The sequence below is a fragment of the Choloepus didactylus genome, chromosome 5 (assembly GCF_015220235.1).
Source record: "Choloepus didactylus isolate mChoDid1 chromosome 5, mChoDid1.pri, whole genome shotgun sequence".
Taxonomy (NCBI): domain Eukaryota; kingdom Metazoa; phylum Chordata; class Mammalia; order Pilosa; family Megalonychidae; genus Choloepus; species Choloepus didactylus.
The window spans coordinates 140,556,675-140,564,713 of record NC_051311.1 but is presented as its reverse complement, the minus strand read 5'-3'; the positions used below and the strand labels follow the sequence as shown (position 1 = coordinate 140,564,713).

General features: G+C 51.7%; 1 non-coding gene across 1 annotated transcript; it reads left to right on the top strand.

Annotated features, from left to right (window-relative positions):
- The first annotated feature begins 4,808 nt into the window (after positions 1 to 4,808).
- Positions 4,809 to 4,915, top strand: LOC119535641. Its single transcript, XR_005217254.1, has one exon. It is a non-coding gene; the product is annotated as a U6 spliceosomal RNA (small nuclear RNA).
- Positions 4,916 to 8,039: the final 3,124 nt, after the last annotated feature.

Below are 8,039 nucleotides of genomic sequence, written 5' to 3'. Positions count from 1 at the left end.
AGGCTGTGCCCAGCTGCCTGGGGTTCGGCTGTTGCCCAGCACTTGCTTGGAAAGAGGAGCTTTCATGAAAAGCCTTTCACAGTGGACTTTTGCTGGCGGGCTCCAAGTCAATCGGCTGCCACAGGGAAGCCTTTCCAAGGAAAATTCCCTGAATCACTGCAGCCTGTCCAAAGGAAAATAAAGAGTAACTTTTACGGAGGACTTACTGTGTGCTCAGCCCTGTTCTCAGGACTCAGTGAGTGTATCTCATTTAGTCCTCATCACAATGCCATGAGTAGATTCCATTATATTTCCATTTTATAGGTAAGAAAATGGCACAGAGATGTTAAGTAACTTGCCCAAGGTCACACAGCTAGTAAGCCTTTGAGTGAAGACACGATTTCCCATTCACTGTGCCAGATATCATGTTCTTAGGGATCTCGGCACAGGTCCTCCATCTGGGGTTTCTGGCCCACAAACTCCCAACCTAAAGCTGAAACTCATCCTGAAATATCAGTTTCCAGCCCAGCTCCCAGTTTTGAAGCATTTGGTATGGATCATCCCTTGCCCTTGAGCAGGCTGGAGTACCCAGGTGAGACCCCACAGAGGCACCCTGTTTTGTCCTTGTGCCTTCACACCCAGACCAAGCAGGCTGGAGGCATTCTTCTCTGGGGGTTGAAGGTGGCTATTGTCCCTGCCATTCAAAACCATCTCAACATTCTCCCCTCCAAGGGCCTCCCAGCCTGCAGAGAGCCCATCACAGTCCCTGAGGGACCGATTCTGCCCCAGAATGATCGGACAAGGATATGAGCCTCTCTCTCCCCCTTGTATAAAGCCCTCTGTGGCTCCCCATTGCTTCCACCATTCCAAACCCTCCAGTATAGTGTGCCGACCCCGGTAGCCTCAAGTCTGGATTTGCCGTGCTCATCCTCACTTCTGGGCCTTTGCATGTGCTTTTGCCTTGGCCTTGAACTCCTCTCTGCCCCTGGAATCAGAAGTGGGAAATATGGAGTGTATCTGGGGAGAATCAGGTTGAGAATGGAGAGGGCATAGGGTGGGATGGAAGATGGGGCCAGATGAGGGCAAAGGGTCTAGAAGGTTTAAACACTCTCCTGAAACAGAGGAGAGTATCAGGGCTGTCGCTGATAATCTTGGAGGGGAGAGGGTCTCCCTGCACAAAACCACAGCTGCCTTGACCCTTCTTAGCCTCTCAGACTCTACCCCCGCCCTGAGGCCAGGCTTCCTCAAGCTGCGTTCCTTTCCACTTGTTACCCTGCCCGCTCCTTCCCAGGAGGCTGAACCAGACCTATAAGTTCATTCACCACCTCAGAGGTGAGTGGCTGGTCGGCCTCGCCAAAGCTGAGCAGCCCCAGGCAGGAAACGGTGGTCTCTGCTGCCAACAGAGCCCATGAGACAGGGCCCCTGCCCTCAGCCCTACAGAGCCAGGGCGGCCCCCCTCCGTTCCAGCCTGGGCTGGTGGGCGCCAGGGAAGGCAGGGCAAGCGGCGGCCAATGGGGAGCACCAGCCCCACTGCTCAGAGGAGGGAAAAGACTTGCTCGGGGTCTCCCAGCAGCAAGCAGGCGGCAGCGTGGGAACCAGCAAGGAGGAAGAGAGGAGAGCAGGAGTGCCTCGTTCCCACTACCCACAAGCAGAGCCGAGGGAAGGAGATGAGGGAAAGTGGTTTACTGTGGTCCCTGCGGGTGTAGGGAAGAAAGGGAACAGTGGGTGCGTGGGGTGTTGTCCTGCTGGGGGACCCTGGGAGCCATGGTGAAACCCCCTTCTCCCAGCTACCCCACCTGAGGGGAGGTGGTGTGAGCGTTACACACACAGCCCTGTGGGCCACAGGCCGAAGGCAGCTCCGGAAAACTTCATACCTCTGGCGGGTGGCCTGGCAGGCTGAGGAGGAGTGGGCTCAGGCTGCCAGACAAGCCGGCAGGCAGAGAGATGCAGATGGAAAGGCCCCAGCTGGAGGGACCAGAACTGCTGCAGGGAGTCGAGGCCGGAGGGAAAGGGAAATGGCCCAGGGGAATTTCCTGGTCTTCTGCCTTTTCCTGGTCTTCTGAAGGATTTCTGACCATTTGAGGCTTTGCAGCCTGTGAATTGAGCCTCAAACTTTGCCCACTTTGAATGATAGCAGCAGCCAGGCTCACACCCAGCAGAGGCCCAGCCCAGCTTCCAGGAAGTTTGTGTGGAAGCAGGAGAGGGGCATCCCTGGTGGCCTCCAACACTGGAGTGACAGTTCCCCAAGACGAGGCTGTTGTGAGACAGGCCCCAGCCTGACCCACTGCTCAGGTGACACCAGGCTGCCCTCCGCCAACAGACCACCCCCTGCTTCAAGGGATCTCCTGGACCCTGAGATGTTGGTGCTGAAGGGCTCTTCAGCCAGCCCCTACTGCATGGATGGGAAGATGGAGAACCAGAGAGGGAAAGTGGCATTTCCAGGGTCACACAGCTGGCCAGAGAGGCTGGTGTGCTTTTGCAGGTTGTCCACTAACTAAATAAGAGTGGCCTTGCACAAAAGGTGGGTACAGCCCACATGCCCATCAACAGATGGACAAATAAACAAAATGTGGTATATCCATATGGGGTAATATTACTCAGCCATAAAAAGGAATGAAATTCTAACACATACTACAATATGAACCCTGAAAACATTCAGCTAAGTGGAATAAGAGAGACACAGAAGGACAGATACTGTATGATTCCACTTACATGAAATACCTAGAATAAGCAAATTCAGAGACAGAAAGTAGATTCAAGGTGACCAGGGACTGTGGGGAGAGAGAATCTCAAGTTATTGCTTAAAGGATAAAGAGTTTCTATTTGAGGTGATGGGAGGGTTTTAGGAATAGAAGATAGTGATTGTAGCGTAATATTTGTAAACATAATTAATGTCACTGAATTGTACATTAAAATAGAATGGCAAATTTTATGATATATATACGTGTGTGTGTGTGTGTGTGTGTGTGTGTGTATATATACATATATATATATATATACCACAATTTTAAAATGATAATAATGGCTCTGCAGCCAATCATCAGGGAACAGTGATAGAAAGCATAGCGACAAGTGAAAAAGGCACCGACTAAGTGATATGGAGGTATGAGTTTCCTCTTGCCACAGTAACAAATTGCCACAAGCTCAGTGTCTTAAAACAACACGAAGTTATTATCTGTTCTGCAGGGCAGAAATCCGAAGTGGGTCTCACTGGGCTAAAGCCAAGGGGTTGGCAGGGCTGTTCCTCCTGGAGACCCTGGAGGAGAATCCATGTCCTTGCCGCTTTCAGCTTCTACAGGCCACCCAGACTCCTTGGCTCACTGCCCCTTCCTCCACTCCAAAGCCAGCAACATTGGGCCGAGTCCTTCTCTCACTGCCATCTCTCTGCTCCTCCCTCATCCATTTATAAGGACGCTTCAGATTACGTTGGCTCCACTTGGATAATCCAAGATAATCTCCCTACTTTAAGGTCAGCTGATTAGCAACCTGAACTCCACCTGCAATCTTCCTTTCCCTCTGCCATGTAACCTAACGGGCTTTGGGGATTAGGATGGGGACATCTTTGGGGTCTATTATTCTGCTACCACAATGGGGGACCAGAGGCCCAAGAGGGATGGGCAGGAGGGGAGCACAAAGCAACACCAACAGGCAAGGACTGGTTCAGAGATGCTGGCAGAGAGAGGGCGTGCCCTGCCCAGGGAGAGGCAGATGTGTGTGCACGTCCCATGTACATGTATATCTGGGTACACAAGCGTGTCTGGGTGTGTATGTGTCTGGAGAGTGTGATCCTTTCTTACCCTTCTGGCTGTCTCATATTGAACTTCTCCAAGGAGGTGAAGCATGAGCAGGGCTTTGACGGGATGGGCAGGGCAGTGAGCTGGGCTGGGAGGTCAAGGCACTATCTCTTTTTTCTTCTACAAATCCATAATTCTGTCCCCCACTTGGGTGAGAGACAGCTACTTCTGCCCCCTTCAGGCCTCCATCTCTGCCTAGGTGGGCAGCCCACACCCACATCAGCCCCTGGGCAGGGCTGAGCTCCCCAGGCACGGATGGGGTGAGGGTTGGAAGTGAAGCTCCTCTCCACACCGGGCCTGGTTTCTATGGCAGCGGGCTCGATGCCCCCACCCAGGGCTCACACAAAGGGAAGGTGGCAGGGAACATACTCATGCTTCTCCACGCACAGGGCAGAACAAGGAATTCTTTGTTGGGCACAACAAAGCACCACCTCCCACCCAGGCCTCCAGAAGGAGCTGGAGCCACATATGCAGCTGAGATTCCTCCCCAGGAACCATCAGCAGGCAGCAAAGCAGCCCTGACCTTACCTTCCCTGCTGCAGATGAGCGTGTCCTACAGCCAAGGCACCTCAGAGTGGGCAGGGGACTACAAGGCTAAGCCTGTCTGGAGACAGGCAGAGAAACTGAGGCTCAGAGAGGCCATGGAACTGGTTAGGGCAGGGCTGGAATGGAATCTGAGGCTCCTCTCCAGTTTCTGCTGCCCTTCTCCACTGAATAAGAAAATGACAACAAGAAACAATTGAGGGGCCCTGGTCCTGCCTGAGTCCAGGCATACAGGAGTGAATGAATGCTGAATGGATGGGTGAGAGGGTGGAGCAATAGAGAGGAGGAAGTGGGTGGGAAGGGATGGAGGGAAGAGGGGATGGGTGGATGGATGGACGGATGGATGGATGGATGGATGGATGGATGGATGGATGAGTGTATAGATAGATGGATGAGTGGATGAGTAGAGGGAGGGAGAGAAGTGAATGAATGGATGCGTGGATGGGTGGATGGATGGAAGGGAAGGAGGAAGGGAGGGAGGCAGGATGAAGGGTGTTCCCTTCAGCAGCACATATACTAAAATTGGAATGATACAAAGAAGATTAGCATGGTCCCTGCTCAAAGATGGCATGCAAATTCGTGAAGCATTCCATATTTTTGTTTGATGGTGGGCGAGTATATGGGAATCCTGTATATCATGCATGATTGTTCTGTAAACCCACAATTTCTCTAATAAAGAAAAAGGAGTGGATGGATGGATGGATGGACAGATGGTTGGATGGATGGATCCTCATCTAAAAGAGGCTGAATAAGGTCAGGGCATGTGCTATGTTCCTTCATCTTGCAACTGAAGAGACATCTGGTAGGGATGCCATGTTTATTAATTCAAGGCAGTGTAACTGGTGGTCCAGAGTGTAGCCTCAAGTTACCTAATTTCTTTATCTATGACTTGCTAACTATGTGACCTTGGGCAAGGTACTAAATCACCCTTAGTCTCAATTTCCTCATTTGTAAATGGGGATACTGACAGTACCAACTCATGGGGTGGCCGTGAATACTTAGCACAGTGCTTGGCATATGGGAAGAGTGAAAAAGAATATTAATGATTATTATAAATAGTTATTAATTTCATGGTCATTTATCATGCACTTTTCTTTACTAATGACAGCAAGATAGCAGTGGAACCTCTTCAGTAGCTCCCCATCTCACTCGGAGCAACAGTCGAAGGCCTTCCAATGACCCACAAGCCATCATATGACCTTGCCTCCTCACTGGCCCCATCTTCTGCTTCTCTCCCCCGTGCTCACTCTGCTCTTGCCACACTGTACGGACCGATATGCCAGGAATGCTGCCAGCTCAGGCCCTTAGCACCTGCTCCCTGCCAGCCTCTTCCTCCTCACACATTCACGGCTCGCTCCCTCAACACCTCCAAGTCTTTGCTTAAGTGTCCCCTTCTCAGTGAGGCCTTCCCTTGCCCCTTTTATAAATGCCACCATCCTGCCCCACCCCTAGCACTGCAATCCCCTGCCCTGCTTTATTTTACCCCCAGCACCTGTCTCTGTCTGACTTAACTGTGCATTTGACTTACTCATCTTGTCCATTGCAGGAACTCACACAGCAGGAACTCAGCTCCATGAGGGCAGGGAATTTTGTCTCTTCTGTTCCCCAGAGCAGTACCTGGCACCTCTGAAGCACTCAATACATAGCTGTTGAATGAATAAATGCTGTATGATGAGGGTGTGCCAGGTTTTGATGCCAGTGCCCAAAATACCAGTGACACAGGTCAGAAGGAGAAAGATGTCCAAATGGAGGTAGAAAGGGCTCTCAAGGGAGCCTGAAGGAGGCATCGTGGAGGAAGTGGCCTTTGCTCTGAGCCTTGGAGGGTGGGGAGGATGTTCTTAGGTAGAGCTGGGGGTGGGGTATTCCAAGTTTGAAACGACATCAGCCAAAGCCCTGCAGAGAGGATGAAGGGTCTGGGGACCAGTAGCACAGGGGTCTCCAGAAGCAGGCCAGTCCCTGGGTAGGGTCGGGAAAGCCATACAGGTGCCTGGGGGCCACAAGCCTTTTACATAGGCTGTAGGGGAGGGTGCAGGGTCAGAGGTGGCCCTGGGGGGTCCCATCCCAGCAGAGCAGCCAGACCTCTAATCTGGGAGATATAAGGAGCCTTCTCATCAGAGCTGCCAGCAAGATGGATTGCCTTCATGGAGGAGGCCTGAGACTCGGGGGCAAGCCATCCCTGTCTGCCTCACCCAGGGCCTCACAAGCTCCAAGTCTCAGCCCATGCCAGAGACGGAGCAGCAAGGCAGAAACCAGGGTGCTGAGAGCTCTGCAAGCTGGATAAATTACAGCTCCGAGTGTCCCTCCACCCCACGTGGCAGAATGTCACCCCTCCAAGCAGGGAACAAAGGAGGCTGCTGATTAGGAGGAGGCCTGGTGGTTGGGGCCGGCCTCACTGGGCTCCAGAGATCCATGCTCGGCAGGGCTGGGGGAGGCAGAAGAGAAGAAGACATGAGCACTCAGAGGCAGCCTGGAAGGAGCCTTGGCTCTGGAGTCAGATCCCAGTGCTGCTGCTCACCAGCTCTGGGCAATTCATTCCAAGGCTCTGAGCCTCACTTTTGGCATCTGGGACAACACCTGGCCCAACCTGGACCAATCAGATTCTCTGGAGTTTGGAACTGGGATTCAGAAAAACTCGAGGTAGTTGAGGACATGGGGGCAGCTCACAAACACGGAGAAGCCCAGAAAGCTGGCAAGCAGGGAGAGCAGAGCAAAGCCTAAGAGAGACCATGGTCTCTCAGGGTCTTCATTTCCAGGCTGCTAGGACAAACATCACACAATGGGCTGGCTAAACAACAGGAATTTATTGGCGCACAGTTTTCAAGGCTGGAAGGCTTGCTTCCTCCCAGGATCGGTGGTGGGCTGGCTGGTCACGGTCCTGGCTTGCATCTCTGCCCCATGTCACATGGCAAGGTCTTCTTTCTCTAAGTTTCTGGCTTCCAGCTCCTCCCCATGGCTTTTTCTCACTATGCCTGCATTTTTTTCTGATTATAAAGAACTCCACTAACTCAGATTAAAATCCAGTCTCTTGTGATGATGACTGTGAATAATTGATTGAACATTTTAGATGATTGTATGGTATGTGAATAAACCTCACTACAATTGCACTTTTTAAAAAAACCAATCTCATTCCATTGGGACATACTTTACCTGAAATAACATACTTAAGATCTCCTATTTCCAATGGGCTCACACCCACAGAAAGGTGGACCAAGACGGAGAACACGTCTGAATTGGGGTACGCAATTCAATCCACCACATCCAGGGAGGCCAAGAGAGACGCAGCCTGGGTTACTGTCGGGTTTTCCAAATCCTGACCTTCCCTAGGCTGCCATTTCTGGCCTGGGGTTCTCTGAGACACTCTGCATCCTTATAATAAATTCTCTTCTTTGTTCTCAACCTGTCCTGAGAAGATTTCAGTTGTGTGGTAGATTGTGTTTCCAAAAAAGGCCACAGCAATCTCTCCCAGCCCACATGCTCTTTTGCAGTGGGCCCTTGCAACACCCCAATCAAAAGGTGGATTCAATTTCCCCTCCCCTAGAATCTGGGCTGGTCCTGTGACTGCTTTAGCCAATGGATAAGGTGTTTGTGACATTTTGGGACTTCCACGTCCAGGCATTAAGTGGAATCTTTTGTGCTCTGCAGGAAGCCAAGTGCCATGTAAGAAGTTTCACTATGTGAAGCCGTGGTACTATGAGGAGGCCTGAGCTAAGGCAAGTGGAAAGG